The sequence below is a fragment of the Sapajus apella genome, unplaced genomic scaffold (assembly GCF_009761245.1).
Source record: "Sapajus apella isolate SASKATOON/1434 unplaced genomic scaffold, GSC_monkey_1.0 scaffold53, whole genome shotgun sequence".
Taxonomy (NCBI): domain Eukaryota; kingdom Metazoa; phylum Chordata; class Mammalia; order Primates; family Cebidae; genus Sapajus; species Sapajus apella.
This window is the reverse complement of record NW_022436993.1, coordinates 10,675,897-10,694,842: the sequence shown is the minus strand read 5'-3', so window position 1 is coordinate 10,694,842 and position 18,946 is coordinate 10,675,897. Positions and strand designations below refer to the sequence as shown.

The window sequence follows — 18,946 nt, the reverse complement described above, 5'->3', positions numbered from 1 at the left end:
GACCTGATCTTCCCACCACCACCTCCAGGCACTTTGGGTTCAACCTGTGCAAAACTTCCTGGACTGCAGTAAGGGTACTCTCAGCAGCCATTGTGCTGTGAGAGTACAATGAACAAAGGAGGAACCAGGTGAGCTCATCCCGATTCAGTTCCATAACACAAGAAACAGATGCCAAGGTGGAATTTGATGTGCAAGAGATTGACAGGAAAAAAAAAAAAGCCTGTGAAGAATGAAGGAAAGTGGGGGCAAGAATAAGCATGGATGGGCCGGGTGAGGGGGCTCATGCCTGTAATCTCAGCACTTTCGGAGGCCAAGGCAGGCAGATCACCTGAGGTCCAGACTTAAAGACCAGCCTGGGCAACATGGTGAAACCCCCCTCTACTAAAAATACAAAAATTAGCCTGGCATGGTGGTAGGCACCTGTAATCCCAGCTACTTGGGAGGCTGACGCAGGAGAATCACTTGAACTCAGGAAGGGGAGTTTGCAGTGACCTGAGATCACACCACTGCATTCCAGCCTGGGTGACAGAATGAGCGAGGCTCCGTCTCAAAAATAATAAAAATTTTAAAAAATAAAAAATGTTTTAAAAGCCATGGATGGACACAGTGGCTCATGCCTATAATCCCAGCACTTTGAGAAGCCAAGTCAGGAGGATCACTTGAGGCCAGGAGTTCAAGACTAGCCTGGGCGCACAGCGAGACCCTGTGTCAATAAAAAACATAAAATTATTAGCTGGGCATAGTGGTATGCATCTGTAGTCCTAGCTTCTGGTGAGAGTGAGGTGGGAAGATTGCTTGAGCCCAGGAGGTGGAGGCTACAATGAGCCATGATCGAGCCACTGCACTCCAAATCCTATCTAAAATAAAATAAAATAAGCAAAAATAATATTCATGGAGAGCATACTGACCACAATGCAGGTCTGACAACTGTTTGAGAGTTCTGCAGAGAGCCCAGAGCAGACTGTCCACATAGGAGCAGTTTGTAAGGCAGGAATGGCCTGAATCCGGAATCCCTGGCATGCAGAGTCATTGGCTGGTGCAGCCTGGGAAAAGCATGCCTCAGGATGAAGCCTGTGATGGGCCCAAGTGTGTAGAAGATGGAGTGTCTTGGCCAGACCTCTTAGACCTCTTGCAGTAGGCTCTCTTTTTTTTTTTTTAAATAGGGTCTCACTCTGTCACCCAGGCTGGTGTGCAGTGGCACAACCTCGGCTCACTGCAACCTCCGCCTCCGAGATTCGATTCCCCTGCTTCAGTCTCCCTAGTAGCTGGAACTAAAGGCGTGCGCCACCACACCCGGCTAATTTTTGTATTTTAATAGATACAGCTTTTCATCATGTTGGCCAGGATGGTCTCGATCTCCTGACCCTGTGATCTGCCCACCTCAGCCTTCTAAAGTGCTGGGATTACAGGTGTGAGCCACCGCACCCAGCCAGTATGTTCTCTTACAGGTGCGCACCTGTAATCCCACCACTTTGGGAGGCTGAGGCAGGTGGATCACTTGAGGTCAGGAGTTTGAGACTGCCCTCGACAACACGGTGAAACCCTGTCTGTACTAAAAATACAAAATTAGCCAGGCATAGTGGTGGGCACCCGTAGAGCTGCTTGGGAGGCTGAGGCAGGAGAATTGCTTGTGGCCAGGAGGCAGAGGTTGCACGGAGTCGAGATGGTGCCACTACACTCCAGCCTGGGCAACAGAGGAAGACTCTGTCTTTAAGAAAATAAAATAAATAAAATAAAATGAGGAGATCTGAGCGTGTTCCCACCACCACCACCACACTACCAGTTTTCCAAAGTGGGTGTACCGAGGTAAACTCCCATTAGAGCTACATGAATCTGTTACACCACATCCTCCCAATCTTTCGCATTGTTAGTGCTTTCAGTTTTAGGATTTTTGGTGACTCTATAGAGGGCTCTCATTGTGGGTATTTTTTTTTTCTTTCTTTTTTTTTGTTTATTTTTACTATGGAGCCTCACTCAGTTGCCCAGGCTGGAGTGCAGTGGTGTGATCTCGGCTCACTGCAACTTCTGCCTCTCAGGTTCAAACAATTCTCCTGCCTCAGCCTCCCAAGTAGCCAACACACTTGGCTAATTTTTTGGTAGAAGCGGAGTTTCACCGGTTGGCCAGGCTGGTCTCAGACGCCTGATCTCAAGTGATCCACCCAACTCGGCCTCTCAAAGTGCTGGGATCATAGGCATGAGCCACCGTGCCTGGCCCCAGTATATATATTTTGAATGAATGAATGAATGGACAGTCAAAAAGTGTTAGTTGTTAGTAACTTTGTACAAACAATAGACCCACAGCAAACATCTTTTCCCAAATAAAAAGGAAGTCCTCACCACAGAGATTATTTCACCGCTCCAGATAAAAAAAGATGAAAAGTTTTAAAAAAGTGTTTTCTAGGCTGGGCATGGTGGCTCATGCCTGTAATCCCAGCACTTTCGGAGGCCAAGGCAGGCAGATCACCTGCGGTCAGGAGTTCAAGACCACCCTGACCAACATGGCGAAACCCTGTCTCTATTAAAAATGCAAAATTAGCCGGGTGTGGTGGCACATGCCTGTAATCCCAGCTACTCAAGGGGCTGAGGCAGGAGAATCACTTGAACCCAGGAGGCGGAGTTTTCGGTGAGCTGAGATTGCACCATTGCACTCCAGCCTGGGCAACAAGTGTGAAACTCCGTCTAAGGGAAAAGAAAAAAAACAGAGTGTTTTGTGTGGAGCACAGGGGCTCATGCCTGTAATCCCAATGCTTTGGGAGGCCAATGTGGGAGGATCACTTGAGGCCAGGAGTCACAAACCAGCTTGGGCAGCATCGCAAGTCCCTATCTCTACAAAAAATAAAAATACAAAATTAGCCAGGCGTGGTGGCACATGCTGTAGCCCTAGCTATTCAGGAGGCTGGGGAAGAAGGATTGCTTGAGCCCAGGAGTTCTAGGCTACAGTGAGCTATGATCGAGCCACTGCACTCCAGCCTGGGCCACAGAGAAACACCCTCTTAAAAAAAAAAAAAATGACATCTTATTTTGTCCTCTGTTCTCTGAAGTCGTTCTGCTTTCCTGAGGATGTCATCGTCCACGTGGACGAGCATGCAGTTCGCCTGACTCACCATCCCATGTCTTCCTCAGCTCTCATGACCTTTGCTTCCACTCCCCTTAAGCTGTCACACGAATGGCCCTTGTGATCTTTTGGACGGCTAGATTTCTGAAACCTTAAACTCTAACGTTCTTTCTACCTAATGCCTGTAATCCCAGCGCTTTGGGAGGCTGAGGTGAGTCGATCACTTGAGCTCAGGTGTTTCAGACCAGCCTAAGCAACGTGGCCACACCCCCTCTCTACAAAAAAATACAAAAATTTAGCCAGGTGTGGTGATGCATGCCTGTAATCCCAGCTACTCAGAAAGCTGAGGCAGGAGAATCACTTGAACCTGGGAGGTGGAGGTTTTGGCGAGCCAAGATCGTGCCATTATACTGCAGCCTGAGCAACAAGAGTGAAACTTCATCTCAAAAAAAAAAAGAAAAAATTTAGCCAGGCATGGTGGTATGTACCTGTAGTCCCCTGTACTCAGCAGGCTGAGGTGAGGATTGCTTGAGCCCAGGAAGTCAAGGCTACAGTGAGCCATGATCGCACCACTGTACTCTAGCCTGGGTGACAGAGTGAGACCCTGTCTCAAAAATAATAAAATAAAAGTTGACTTTTTTTTTCTTTTTGAGACAGAGTCTTGCTCTGTCACCCAGACTGAAATGCAGTGAAGTAATCTCAGCTTACTACAACTTCCACCTCCTGGGTTCAAGTGATTCTCCTGCCATAGTCTCCTGAGTAGCTGGGATTGCAGGTGTGCACCACCATGCTTGGCCAATTTTTGTATTTTTAGTGGAAACTGGGTTTCACCCTGTTGGCCAAGCTGGTCTCAAACTCCTGACCGAAAGTGATCTGCCTGCCTCAGCCTCCCAAAGTGCTGGGATTACAGGCATGAGCCACTGTGCTTAGCCAAAAGTTGATTTTTTCCCCCCCGAGATGGAGTCTCACTCTGCCAGCCAGGCTGGAGTGCAGTGGCCTGATAGCAGCACACTGAAACCTCCGCCTCCCTGGTTCAAGCCATTCTCCTGCCTCAGCCTCCCAAGTAGCTGGGATTACAGGTGCACATCACCACAGGCCAGCTAATTTTTGTATTTTTAGTAGAGACAAGGTTTTGCCATATTGTCAGGCTGGTCTCGAACTCCCAACCTCAGTTGATCCACCTGCCTTGGCCTCCCAAAGCGTTGGGATTACAGGTGTGAGCCACCACACCCGATCAGTTGAATTTTTTAGTAAATAAAACAGAAAAAATGTTTGATGTATTTAGAGGGTATGGGTGCAGGTTCTCTTATTGTGGAGCGCTGAGGTCTGGGCTTTGAGTGTAGCCATGACCAAATAGTGAACACTGTACTAAGTAGGAGAATATTCACCCTTCGCCCTCCTCCTATCTTTTGGAATCTTCAGTGTCTATTTTTTCTCCTGTGTACCTATTTTTTAACTCCCACTCGTGAGAACAGTCAGTATGTGACTTTGTTTCTGAGTTATTTCTCTGAGGATAATGGCGTTCTATCCATGCTGCTGGAAAAGACATGATTTCATGACATCATTTCATTCTTTTTGTGGCTGAGTCACGTTCCATGGTGTGTATGTACCATATTTGCTTTATCCATTCATAGTAGCAAAGGTATGGAATCAACCTAAGTGTCTGTCACCCGCTGACAGACACTTAGGTTGATTCCATACCTTTGCTACTATGAATGGTGCTGTGATAAACGTATGAGTACAGGTACTTTTTGATATATTGATTTCCTTCCCTTTGGGTAGATACCCAGTAGTGAGATTGCTGGCTGAATGACAGTTCTATTTTTAGTTCTGTGAGACGTCTCTGTACTGTTTTCTGTAATGGTTGTCCTAATTTACATTCCCATCAACAGTGTATAAGCATTTCCTTTTCTCTGCATCCTCACCAATATCTGTTGTTTTCTGACTTTTAATTTTTAATTTTTATAGAGATGGGGGGGGTCTCATTATGTTTCCCAGGCTGGTCTTAAAGTCCAGACCTCAAGTGATCTGCCCACTTCGGCCTCCCAAAGTACAGGATTACAGGTGTGAACCACCACGTCTGGCTGTTTTCTGACTTTTTTCTAATAGCATGTGCTGGCTGCAGTGGCTTCTGCCTGTAATCCCAGCACTTTGCGGTGGGCCTAGGTGGACAGATCACCTGAGGTCAGGAGTTTGAGACCAGTCTGGCCAACATGGTAAATCCCCATCTATACTAAAAGTACAAAAATTAGCTGGGCGTGGTGGCAGGCACCTGTAATCCCACCTACTCGGGAGGCTGAGGCAGGAAAATTGCTTGACCTGAGAGGCAGAAGTTGCAGTGAGTCAAGATTGTACCACTGCACTCCAGCCTGGGTGACAGAGCAAGACTCCCTCTGTTTCTTTGTTGTTTGTTGCCCATGCTGGAGTGCAATGCTGCGATCTCAGCTCACCAAAACCTCCCGAATAGCTGGGATTACAGGCATGTACCACCGAGCTCGGCTAATTTTGTATTTTTAGTAGAGTTGGGGTTTCTCCATGTTGGTCAGGCTGGTCTTGAATTCCTGACCTCAGGTGATCTGCCTGCCTTGGCCTCTCAAAGTGCTGAGAATACACGCGTGAGCTACCGCACCCGGCCCCTCTGAGTAACAATAATAACAATAATAATAGCATGTGCTTCTTCAAACATGACCTTAACATTGCTCCATGATGAGGTCAGGTCTGTGCTCCTCCCCCTGGAATTCGAGAAGGTCTGTGACTGGCAGAAGTGATTCAAGGTAGGTCATAAAAGGTGACACCATTTGTCCGTGGTCTTCCTGGGATGCTTGCCCTTTCACCCAGTCGCCATGCTGTGAGGAAACCAAGATCACAGGGAGAGGCCACATTTTGATCTTTCAATTCACAGACCCAGCACGGGTTTCAGATGACAGCCAGCATCAGTTGCCAGACAGGAGACTGAAGAAGGCTTTGCAATAACTCCAGCCCCAGCCACTGCAACAGCATGAGAGACCCCAAGCGAAAATCACCCACCTGAACCCAGCCAACTCCCAGACCATGAAAAAAAACAGATTGTTATTTTAAGCGCCCAGAGTTTTGGGGTTATATATTAGCACAGTAAGGGTAACTTCAGTATCTTCCTTTGCTTCTAGCTTTTCAAATCTCTTACTCACCAAACCCAGTCTCTCTCAGAAGACCTTGTCTGCCTTAATCAACATTTTCCCCGTAGACCCAGCAAGAGGTAAGTTGGATTTTCTTCCTACTCTTCATGGCCACTCAGAAACCATTTCTTCTTCTATTTCTTCTTCTTTCTTCTTCCTTTTTGTTGTTGTTGAGACGGAGTTTCACTCTGTTGCCCAGAATGTAAAACTCCCTAATTAGAGACTTCCCAGTATCTTATCCTCAATAAGTCATAGGGAGCCCGAAAATAAATTATTCAAAAATAATTAGCAAAACGCTTTACCTTGTTTTATCTATTTAGTTGGTGATATTTTCCAATTTAATTAGTTTTGCTGATATAGAAATTTTTAGAAGAGGCCTCTTTGGGTTAAGAACAATGCTCTTTCTTTCTAATTGCTCTAGAGAAGAGGAAGAAGAAGAAAAAAGAACAAAGCCCATTTTATGAAACTTTTAGCCATGAGTAGAACACAGCACAATGAAAACATTCTCTTTTATACAAGAAATATATTTTGGCCAGGTACGGTGGCTTATGCCTGTAATCCAAGCATTTTGGCAGGCCAAGGCGGGAAGATCACCTGAGGTCAGGAGTTCAAGACCAGCTTGGCCAACATGGTGAAACTCTGTCTCTACTAAAAATACAAAAATTAGCCAGGCATCATGATGGCTGCCTGTAATCGCAGCTACGTGGGAGGCTGAGGCAGGAGAATTGCTTGAACCCAGGAGGCGGAGATTGCAGTGAGCTGAGATTGGGCCACTGCACTCCAGTCTGGGTGACAGAGCGAGACTCCACCTCAAAAAAGAAAAAAAAAATATATTTCACAAAAGTACATTTAATGCAGGCAAATGCTGAGCATCAGAGAAATTGGTCTGGAGTCCAGATACGCAGTGTCGCATTGTTTACAAGAGTGGTTCAGGACCCCAGCTTTACAGCGTCAATAGCTGCCCGTGCCTAGCAAGGTACTTAACCCCCCTTTGCCTCAGTATCTTCTCCATAAAATGGGGATGGCAGTAGTACAGTGGTCCATGCCTCAGAGGGTTTGATGAGGATCAAGCAGTGGGCACATAGTTAGTGCTCACTAAATGCCATAGCTATTATCTTTATTCTTGTCTCTATGAGTGAAAGAAAAATCCAACACTGGATCACATTAAATTCTTCCAGAAGCAATGGCTTAAAATAAACTGCCATTCAAAACCTAAAATTATCATATTGGGTTAAAGCTATTGAAAATTTAACTGATCTATATTCCAGTAATTCCACAAAACAGATAAATGTGTGTAGTTACTTAGAACATTTAACAACTGCATTTAAATGTAGATTCTCAGCCGGGTGCGGTGGCTCACACCTCTAATACCAGAACTTTGGGCAGCTGAGGCGGGTGGATCACCTGAGGTCAGGAGTTTGAGACCAGTCTGGCCAACACAGTGAAAACCGTCTCTACTAAAAATACAAAAATTAGCTGGGCATTGTGGCAGGCACCCTGTAATCACAGCTACTCAGAAGGCTGAGGCCAGAGAATTGCTTGAACCCAAGAAGCGGAGGTTATGGTGAGCCAAGATCACACCACTGCACTCCAGCCTGGGCAACAGAGTGATACTCCATCTCAAGAAAAACATAAAAAAATTAAAAAACAAAAAAAATAAATGTAGATTTTTGGGCTTTGTTTCATATATGATTCCCAACAGCAGAGAGACCTAAGAATGTGCTTTTTTTTTTTTTTTTTTGAGATGGAGTCTTGCTCTGTCACCAGGCTATAGTGCAGTGGCACGATCTCAGCTCACTACAATCTCTGCCATCTGGGTTCAAGCAATTCTCCTACCTTAGCCTCCTGAGTAGCTGGGACTACAGGCATGCATCACCACGCCCAGCTAATTTTTTTTGTATTTTTAGTAGAGACAGGGTTTCACCATGTTGGCCAGGATGGTCTTGATCTCCTGACCTCGTGATCCACCCGCCTCATCCTCCCAAAGTACTGGGATTACAGGCATGAGGCACCAAGCCCAGCCAAGAGTGTGAATTTTTATCAAGCCCTTTAGTGACTTTTATGATCAGGCAAACTCAGGTAATAACATTGATTGAAGGGTCGATGAGTACATATTTTCCAGGTTTAAATGATGTTGGACATAGATCAGCTGTTCTTAAATTTTTTTATTGTTGTTTTTCGAGGTAGAGTCTTGCTCTGTAGCCCAGGCTGGAGTGCAGTGGCACGATTTCGGCTTACTGCAACCTTTGCCTCCGGGCCCCGGTTCAAGCAATTCTCCTACCTCAGCCTCCCAAGTAGCTGGGATTACAGACACAAGCCACCATGCTCAGCTAAGTTTTGTATTTTTTTTAGTGGAGACAGGATTTCACCATGTTGGCCAGTCTGGTCTTGAACTCCTGACCTCATGATCCACCCGACTTGACCTCCCAAAGTGCTGAGATTACAGACATGAGCCACCGAAACTGACCTGCTCTCAAATTTTAATGTGCTTAAGAATCACCAGGAAAGTTGTTAAAAATTAGATATCCAGAGATTTAGACATTTAGGGATATAGATTCAGAGCTCTGGGAAAGACTCAAAAATCTGCAGTTTTAACCAGTTTCTTCTCTCCAGGGTGAATCATTCAAAGGCACTTGTCTTCATCCATTCTGTGCTGCTGTAAAAGGTAATTTATAATGAACAGAGATTTATTTGGCTCAGGGTTATGGAGGCTGGGAAGTCCAAGTACAGGGGCTACATCTGGTGAGGGCCTTCTTGCTCTCTTGAACAACGGCAGAAAGTATCACATGGTGACAGAGAGCAGGAAGGGGGCTAAACTCATTCTTCAGAAGGCACCCACTCGTGTAATAATGAGTCCCACTCCCACAATAACCGCATTAATGCATTAAGGCAGAGTCATCATGACCTAATCACCTCTTAAAGGTCCCACCTCTCCACATTGTTATATTGAGGATTAGGTTTCCAATACATGAGCTTTGTTGGATACATTCAAACTATAGCATTCTGTCCCTGACTACCCAAATTCATGTTCTCACAGGCAAAATACATTCATTCCATCCCAATAGCTCCAAAAGTTTTAACTTGATTCAGGACCAACGCAAAAGTTTAAAGTTCAGAGTCTCATCTAAATCAGATATGGGCGAGACCCACGGCACAATTCATCCTGAGGCAAATTTTCCTCCAGCTGTAAGCCTGTAAAATAATAATAAAAATAAAGTGATGTGCTTCCAAAATACAATGGTAAGACAGATATAGGGTAGATACTTCCTTTCTTTTTTTTTTTTTTTTCAAACAGTGTTTCACTCTTGTTGCCCAGGCTGGAGTGCAACGGCACAATCTCCGTTCACTGCAACCTCCACCTCCTCGGCTCAAGCAATTCTACTTCAGGTTCCTAAGTAGCTGAGATTACAGGTGGCTGCCACCACATCTGGCTAATTTTTTGTATTTTTAGCAGAGACGGGGTTTCACCATGTTGGCCAGGCTGGTCTCGAACTCCTGACCTCAGGGGATCCACCCACCTCGGCCTCCCAAAGTGCTGGTCGTACAAGCATGAGCCACCGTTCCCGGCAGACATTTTCATTTCAAAAGGAGAAATAGGCCAAAGGAAAGAAGTAACAGGTCCAAAGTAATTCCAAAACCCTGGAAGGCAGACAAATTAAATCTTAAGACTCCAGAATAATCTTTTATTTCCTGTGCTGCTACCTGGACACATTGGAAGGGTGGGGTCCCCAAAGCCTAGAGCAGCCCTGCCCCTCTAGAGCTAGCAGTATAGGGCTACTATACTGCTGTGCCCGCTGGGCTCAGCTCATGCAGAAGCTCTCATGAGTTGAGGTATCGTGCCTTCAACTCTCCCAGGCTGAAGTTGCAAATTATTAACTCTACAGTTCAGCCAGGCACAGTGGCTCACGCCTGTAATGCCAGCACTTTGGGAGGCCGAGGTGGGTGGATAACCTGAGGTCAGGAGTTTAAGACCAGCCTGGCCAACATGGTGAAATCCCGTCTCTACTAAAAATACAAAAATTAGCTGGGCATGGTGGCGTGCACCCTGTAATCCTAGCTACTCGGGAGGCTGAGGCAGAAGAATCGCTTGAACTTGGGAAGCAGAGGTTGGGTGACAGAGTGAGACTCCATCTCAAAAAAAGTAAAAAGAAATAATAATAAAAGCTGGATTAGGGTTATACTTTTGGGGTTTTGAAATGCCATCTCGATAGTCTGGGAATCAATCTCTCATTTTATTACAAATGATTATGACTTTTTTCAGAAATGCTATGATAAATCTGATGCTTAAAGACATTCATCAGATTCTAGGATGTGGAGCATGCTGAAGAAATGAAAGAATAAAGGAGATGCAAACTGTTGCATTAGCCATGGTATGAGATGTTAAGCACCCCAACTTAATTAAGTCACACTTAATAAACGGCTTGAACCCAGGAGGCAGAGGGTGTAGTGAGCTGAGATTGTGCCGCTGCACTCCAGCCTGGCGACAGAGCAAGACTCTGTCTCAAAAAACAAACAAACAATACTCTGGTTTCTCTTCAGGCTCTATAAATCTTTTGCCTTTTACTAAAGATTTCCGTGGAGAGGAACAGTTATGAGTCTTTATACAATTTTTTGAGGCCTTGTGTTTCACGAGGCTAAATAAAAAAAACAACAAAAAAGCTCTACAGTTGTTGGGTCTCAGGGGTGGCCCCACTCTTGCAGCTCCGTTAGGCATTGCCCTGGTGGGGTCTCTGCAGTAGCTTCATCTCCGTGACAAACTTCTGCCTGGGGCTCCTGGACCGCCCAGATTCAAGCGATTCTCATGCCTCAGACTCCTGAGTAGCTGGGATAACAGGTGGCTGCCACTACTCCTGGCTAATTTTTTGTACTTTTTTTTTTAGTAGACATGGGGTTTCACTATGTTGGCCAGACTGGTCTCAAACTCTTGACCTTGTGATCTACCTGCCTCGGCCTCCCAAAGTGGGCCATATGGTCTTTGCCACAACTGTTCAGCCCTGCTGCTGTAATACAAAAGCAGCTGTATACAATGATGACTCAACCAGTGTGGCTAGCTATGTTCCAATAAAACTTTATTGGCAATGACGAGCAGGCTGATTGGGCACATGAGCTGTAGTTCCCCCACCCTACTCTGACCCCCTGCTGCCCACTCTTGGACTCAGGCAGGACCCGCACCTCACCTCATCATCCAGTGTTAGCCCATCCCTGGTGAGTTTCTCTCCTCTGCAATTCACCATTCTCTCCTCTCCAAACAAAATCTAACATAGCTTATTCTTCCTTAAACATTTAATGTTATTTTACTTACATTTCTTAAACTGCTGTCTGATATCTGGAAACATATTCCTATGCCTTTTATCTTATTTTTGCCTGCAGTAATATATACTTTTGACAGAGTGGTGTGTTTGAGAGTGCATTTCCCTCATTAAAAAGAGTACTGCTGCATATATGCATTTTCCAGTCAGCAATAATTATTGCCAAATAGAGCAAGGCTTCTAATTAACAAGCAAATTCCAAACTCCAAATGGTGTACCAGACTACTTAATTAGATCTGTTGCTTTTTAATTCCCTCACTGAAAGTCTCAGGCATGGCTTTAACTCTATTTAGTCAGTTATTTTCTTTAGCATAACCTTGGTCTTACTCTAAATCATGCGAATTATTCTCACCAATTTATTTGTTTACTGCAGGTAGAGGCTCTCTTACCCTACACAGGTCAGGGAATGTCAAAATCTCTGTGATCCGTAACTTTGGTTTTATCTCCCAGACAACAAGGGCAATACCTGACAATGGTTTTGTTTGATTTTCATATCTAGGTTTGTTTTTCTTCTCTCTTGCCTGCAACCTCTGCATTTATTACAATAGAATATTTCAATTCAAACAAATGACATGGAAAAACAGTATGTAGCCTGGTTTCACTAGAGAAATGCAGACCAGGGCTAACATGAAGATACTGTGCTAGGAAATGGCAGGAGAGAAGGTTGAAAAGTTTAAGTAACGAGGATTTTAGCAAGAGGGCCTCAGAGTGCTTTCCTGCTGTCTTCTTCTCTGGACTCCCAACTTCCAGCCGTTTCTCTGCAGTCTGGCACCCGCAAGCCATTAGCAGACCTGGAGGAATGCAGCAAGGCCTCTACCCAGGCCCACGGGTAAAAGCTTAGGATTTGTTTCCCTCTTGAAGCCAGATAAATGTATGAGTTTTCTATTACTGCTATTACAAATGACCATGCATTTAGAGGCTTAAAAACAGCACGGATCTATTATCTTACATTTGCTGAGGTCAGAAGTTCAAAATGGGTCTCACTGGACTAAAAGAAAATTGTTGGCGGGGCTGTGTTCCTCTGAGAGGCTTTATGGAAAAAGTCCATGTGTCCTTGCCTTTTCCAGGTCACCTACATTCCTTGGCTCGTGGCCTCTTCCTCCATCTTCAAAGCCAGCGAAGGACCGTCTTCAAATCTCTATAGGACTCTGACCCTCTTGCCTCCCTTCCTCTCTTGTAAGGACCTCGTGATTACATTGGGCACACCTAATCAAGGATAACCTCCCCATCTCAAGGTCATCTGATGAGCAACGTTAACTCCATCCACAATCTTAATTCCCTGTTGTAATAGAACATATTCACAAATTCTTGGGATTAGATATCTTTGAGGGGGACCATTATTCTGTCTATACATCAACTGAGTCTAGGATTCAATAATTGAGAGTACTGGTGCGTCTCTATGCATTTTGTCAAAATTATTGAATTCCAAAATGAAGAATACATTTTTACAACATTCTAGACATAAAATTTAGTGACGAATACATACACATATGAGATTAGCATTACATTTATCTGTAGAATAAACATGGAAGGGTGTGGACACCCACAGACTAAAATCCAGGAAATGTGTTTCCATCTAAGATATCATTCACCCATCAAGGAAAATGAAGACATTTGGAAATATGCCAGAATTCGAAAAATATATAATCCATGAAGATTCAAAGGGAATATTCAAGAAAAAACTTTTAGTCAAACAACAAAATATCTCAAACAGAGACTGGAGGACAGAGCAAGGGGGAAAAAAAGATTAAATAGTGGCCAGTAATGAACATTTCAAAAACTGTATACATTGTTAAGTCTAAACAGAGAATGGTAGAATATAAAAATTAAAAAGTACGGATTTACTTTACTTGGCTGATCTTAGTTACAGAAATCTAATTTACCCTTTTATTTGACGAGAAGCCTTGTGAGGAAGCTAGACTTGGTGACATAAGTCCTTAAGGGCTGTACTAATATTGCCTTTCTTAGCAAGATAAGGAAAAAAAAAAACAGAATATATCCTGGTGACCACTAGAGCATTCTATACAAACACACAGTGCTGGAAACTAAATGCATACATTCTCTGGGAGAATAAACCGTATGCCAGCTTAGTTAGAAGTGGTGTCCCTAAATTTACTGACAGTTACAAGAAAAAAAGTAGAAAACAAGAATTCCTGAGAAATTTAAGTGTTTGACAAGCAGGCCTGTAAATATAATGGTTTAACCACAAAGCTTTAAAACGTTTGTTACGGGAAATTGACTTTCTTCAAGTCAGCTGTAAATTAACTCATCAGTCTTGTGATAAGTAACGTACCACTCCAGGATGGGAACTTTCTGGACTTGTGATGATGAATCCACCACACTGTGCCTGTTCGCCTGTTTTTCAGAGCACTTTTTTCCCTTACCAGTTCTATTCCCAACAGGTAGAGAAGTGATTTAAGCTGCCTCTGACAGATCTGATCCATACACAGTACAAAGCCTCTTTCTTCCATGCACTGAGTGAAATACTGACAACAGTCTTGTACTAAAAGTTGTAAATTTAGCAAAACCTAGGACTTGAGGGGATGGGAGGCAGTTAAGTAAAATTAGAAGGATAGTCTAAATTTATCTTCTTTCTGGTGTATGAATAAAAGTGATAGGGAAATAGAGTATCTGCAGTATATAGGAATTGTATCTTGCTTTCATGTAATAATCAAGAAACAGCATTTAATTGTGAAGCTACTTGTTCACACAAGAAAAAAAAGCTAACACATTTTCAATAGGAGAAATTTTAAGAGATCACATTCTCTGATCATAATCTGATACAGATAGACAAAAAGTAAAACTATGCCTCTAAGAAAATAATAAATCACTTCTACATCAATCTTGGATAAAACAGAAAAGTCATAATAAAACCATGAATTATAGGTAGACCAGTGAAAGGAAGGCCACTACATTCTAAAACCTCTGTCACACAGGCTGGGCACAGTGGCCTGTAAGCCCAGCACTTTGGGAGGCAGGTGGCTCACTTGAGGTCAGGATTTTGAGACCAGCCTGGCCAACATACTAAAAATACAAAAATTCGCTGGGTGTGGTGGTGCGTACCTGTAATCTCAGCTACTTGGGAGGCTGGAGCAGGAGAATTGCTTGAACTCAGGAGGTAGAGGCTGTAGTGAGCCAAGACCGTGCCACTTCACTCTAGCCTGGGCAACAGATCAATAATTTATCTCTAATAATAATAATAATAATAATAAAATGTCCAGTAAACAATGAAAGCTATACTCAGTGGGAGGTTACAACCTTGAAAGCTGTGCTGGCGGTCCCCAAGACCACTTTCAGGCTTGTCAATAGACTAGAAGAACTCACAGGACTCAGAAAAGCTATCGTGCCCACAATTATGGTTTATTGCAGGGAAAGGATGCAGATTAAAATCAGCAAAATGCAAAGGGTTGTGGAGCAAAGTCCAGGAGAAACCAGGTGCAAACTTCCAGATGTCCTCTCCCAGTAGAGAAACACAGATGCATTTAATTCTCCCAGCAAGAATGTGTGATTACACATGCAAAGTACTGCCAGTCAGGGAAACTTACCTGAGGCTTGGTGTCCAGGGTTTTTATTGGCAGAGTCACTAGCATAAACACAGGGCATGTATGATTAACCTCAGCCACTCAGAGCAAACATAGCAAAAAGAGGCATCACCATAAATCACATTGTCAGCAGAAACCACCTGACTAAAATAGTACCAGGTAGTCCAAAGCCTCAGTCATGCAAAACTCTCTGATCCTGCAGAATATTTCAACATCTCAGGGCTCAGCTCCCAAGAGCCAGCTAAGGCTGATCCTAAAGACAGGCCTTCTTTGGGACCGAGCAGGGTTTAGCGGCCAGAACTGCAGTTAGCAACTTCTGCACAAATGCCTCCATGATTTTAGAAGAAACAATACATTTAAAAAAAATACAATTCTTGGTTGAAGAAATTAGAAATAAAACCAAAAGATAGCACAAAAGGGAATTAAGGTAACAAAAAGAAATAAAATGTCATAATAGGTTAAATATATCCCAAAGCCAGTTCTTCCACAAGACCAGTAAAATAGACAAACGCTCATGAGCTTAGTCAAGAATTAAAGAGGACAAAAATACACAAGCTTAGGAATGAGAAAGAAAACATGACCATAGATAAGGAAGGCAATAAAATAGTTTAAAGATATTCTAGATACAATGCATAGAATAAAGGACAAAACCTGGAGGAAATGTGTGTATGTACATATGTATGTATGTATGTATGTGTGTGTGTGTGTGTGTGTGTGTGTGTATATATATATATATATTTTTTTTTTTTTCTTTTTTGAGATGGAGTTTCATTCTTGTTGCCCAGGCTGGATTGCAATGATGCAATCTCAGCTCACTGCAAGCTCTGCCTCCCAGGTTCAAGCAGTTCTCCTGCCTCAGTCTCCCTAGTAGCTGGGATCACAGGCATGAGCCAGCACATCCAGCTAATTTTTGTATTTTTAGTAGAGACGAGGTTTCTTCATGTTTGTCAGGCTGGTCTTGAACTCCTGACCTCAGGTGATCTGCCCGCCTCAGCCTCCCAAACTGCTGGGATTACAGGTGTGAGTCACCTCACCTGGCCAGAAATGTATATATTTTGAGCAAAAATATAAGCTCCCACTGTTGAGCCCAGAGGAAGGAAAAACCATGAATAAACAAATTACCATAGAAGGATGGAAAAGATAATGGAAGATCTACAGTTAAGAAAGACAGCAGTATAAGATACTGTCACAGCTGAGGAAAGCGCTCTAGCAAGGAGATGCAGGTGTTGGCAGCTGGAAGTCCAGCAGTATTCACAGAAAAAGTAAGAGCCAGAGGATGTGACAGAACACTGAGAGTATCCACAACAACTACTAGGGCAGAAATATGTTAATTGCCCTGGTAGGCAAGTAAATGCAAATTAAAACAACAGACATCATCCCACCCCATAATATTGGTAATTACAATGAGGAATTACAGATGCCTATGGTTGGAGGCCCACAAGATAAAAGATTGTCTTGTATTTGATGGTGGAAATATGAATTGTCACGACCTATTGAGAAACAATCTAATAATATCCATTAAAATTCAAGTTGTGTGTGTGTGTGTGTGTGTGCGTGTGTGTGTGTAATTTGTTTTAGCAATTCCGGTCCTGGGGATCCATCCCATGGAAATAAAATAAAAGCAACAATCTATAGGAATATATAATCAGGGAAGTTTTACAGCAATATTGTTGAGGTTTTTAGAAAAGAAAATGCCCATCAATAGGAAGATGACTAAAGACACATTAATACCTCCACACCACGTACAATTGTTCAGCTATTAAAAATGAGTTATGGCCAGGCATGGTGGCTCACGCCTGTAATCCCAGCACTTCAGGAGGCTGAGGCAGGGGGATACTGTAATTAAGGCCAGGAGTTCAAGAGCAGCCAGGGCAACAGAGCGAGATTCCATCTCTACTAAGAATTTTTAAGATATTAAATAAATTTATAAAATAAAATTTTTAAATGAGTGAGATCTAAATAGATCAAATCAGAAGAATTTTTCAACATATTATTAAGTGAGAAAGCTAGAATATGGAGGAATTTCCACAATATGATTTCATTTCATTAAAAAAAAATTAAATCACATTGTGTCTGTGTTTATGCTTATACGAAAATATGAAGGAAGGTCTAGAGGGATGCTCAGTAGCTTGTTACACAAGGTACCTGCTCCTGCTGGTGGTGGAGAGAGATGGTAATAATGCCAATGTTCAGGAAGGAGAGAGAGAGACCCAAGATTTAAATATATGTATGATATCTGTATTAGCCCATTTTCACATTGCTATACCAAACTCCCTGAGGCTGGGTAACTTATACATATATGAAGAGGTTTAATTGACTCACAGGTCCATATTGCTGGGGAGGCCTCAGGAAACACTATCATGGTGGAAGGCAAAGGGAATAAAGACACTTCTTAACATGGTAGCAGGAGAGACTGAGGGAGGAAGTGCCATACTTTTAAACCATCAGATCTTGTGAGAACATACTCAATATCACAGGAACAGCATGGGAGAAATCTTTGCTCTTGATTGAAGTGATTTATAAAGAAAACAGCTTTTTTGTTTTTTCTTTCCGATGGAGTCTCCCTCTCCATCGGAAAGGGAGTATCCATTACAGTATCCCCCTGCCTCAGCCTCCTGAAGTGTCACCCAGGCTGGAGTGTCGTGGTGTGATCTCTGTTCACTGCAATCTCCACCTCCTGGGTTCAAGTGATTCTCCTGCCTCAGCCCCCCGAGTAGCTGGGACTACAGGTGCGTGCCACCATGCCCGGCTAATTTTTTGTATTTTTAGTAGAGACGGGGTTTCGCCATGTTGGCAAGGCTGGTCTCAAACTCCTGGCCTCAAGTGATCCACCCACCTTGGCCTTCCAGAGTGCTGGGATTATAGGCACCAGCCACAGTGCCCAGCCAAAGAAAAGAGGTTTAATTGACTCATGGTTCTGCAGGCTGTACAGGAAGCATGATGGCTCTGCCTCTGGGGAGGCCTCAGGAAACTTACAATCACGGCAGAAGGTGAAGGGGAAGCAGGTACATCTTATGTTGCCAGAGAAAGATCAGAGAGAAAGGGAAGGGGGAGTACACACTTTTAAACAACCAGATATCATGATAACTCACTCACTATTATGAGAACAGCACCCAGAAGATGTTGCTAGACCATTCATGAAGGATCCACCCCATGAGCCAAGCACCTCCCACCAGGCCCCACCTCAAACACTGGGAATTATAATCTGACATGAGATTTGGGAGGGGATACAGATCCAAAACATACCAGTTGGTGCTGAAATAAATTTAACATCACTATGGCAGTCTCAAAGAATGGGTTTTTTTTGCATGTTTTTTGTATTGTTTTGAGACAGAGTTTCACACTGTTACCCAGTCGAGTGCAATGGTGAGATCTTGGCTCACTGCAACCTCCGCCTCCTGGGTTCAAGCAACTCCCCTGCCTCCGCCTCCCAAGTAGCTGGGATTACAGGCACCTGCCACCATGTCCAGCTAATTTTTTGTATTTTTAGTACAGACCAGGTTTCACTATGTTGGCCAGGCTGGTCTCGAACTCCTTACCTCGTGATCCACCCACCTTGGCCTCCTAAAGTGCTGGGATTACAGGCATGAGCCACTGCGCCCAGCCTAAAGAATGGTTTTAGAATTCATTAATATAAACCATTTCATATTTTAAAATGTGCCAAAAAGTTTTACTCCTATCTGTTTCATAGCGGGGCCCCGGCTCAAGTGTTTCCTTATCTTTGTTTTCTTTCCCAGTCTCTGCAAATGAATGAAAACTGATCACTTTTCTGAACCTTCAAAGGCTTTAGCTTTCATTATCTGTACGTGTCATCCAGGAAAGAGATATCAGTATAGCATAAGACATGCAAGAAATGTATTAGGGGAATTGGGATTCCCTGTAGAA

At 43.6% G+C, this 18,946-nt stretch overlaps 1 non-coding gene across 1 annotated transcript; it reads left to right on the top strand.

The window, feature by feature from the left end:
* The first annotated feature begins 10,729 nt into the window (after positions 1 to 10,729).
* LOC116527263 lies at positions 10,730 to 10,846 on the top strand. Its single transcript, XR_004258459.1, has one exon. It is a non-coding gene; the product is annotated as a U5 spliceosomal RNA (small nuclear RNA).
* The last annotated feature ends 8,100 nt before the right edge of the window (positions 10,847 to 18,946 follow it).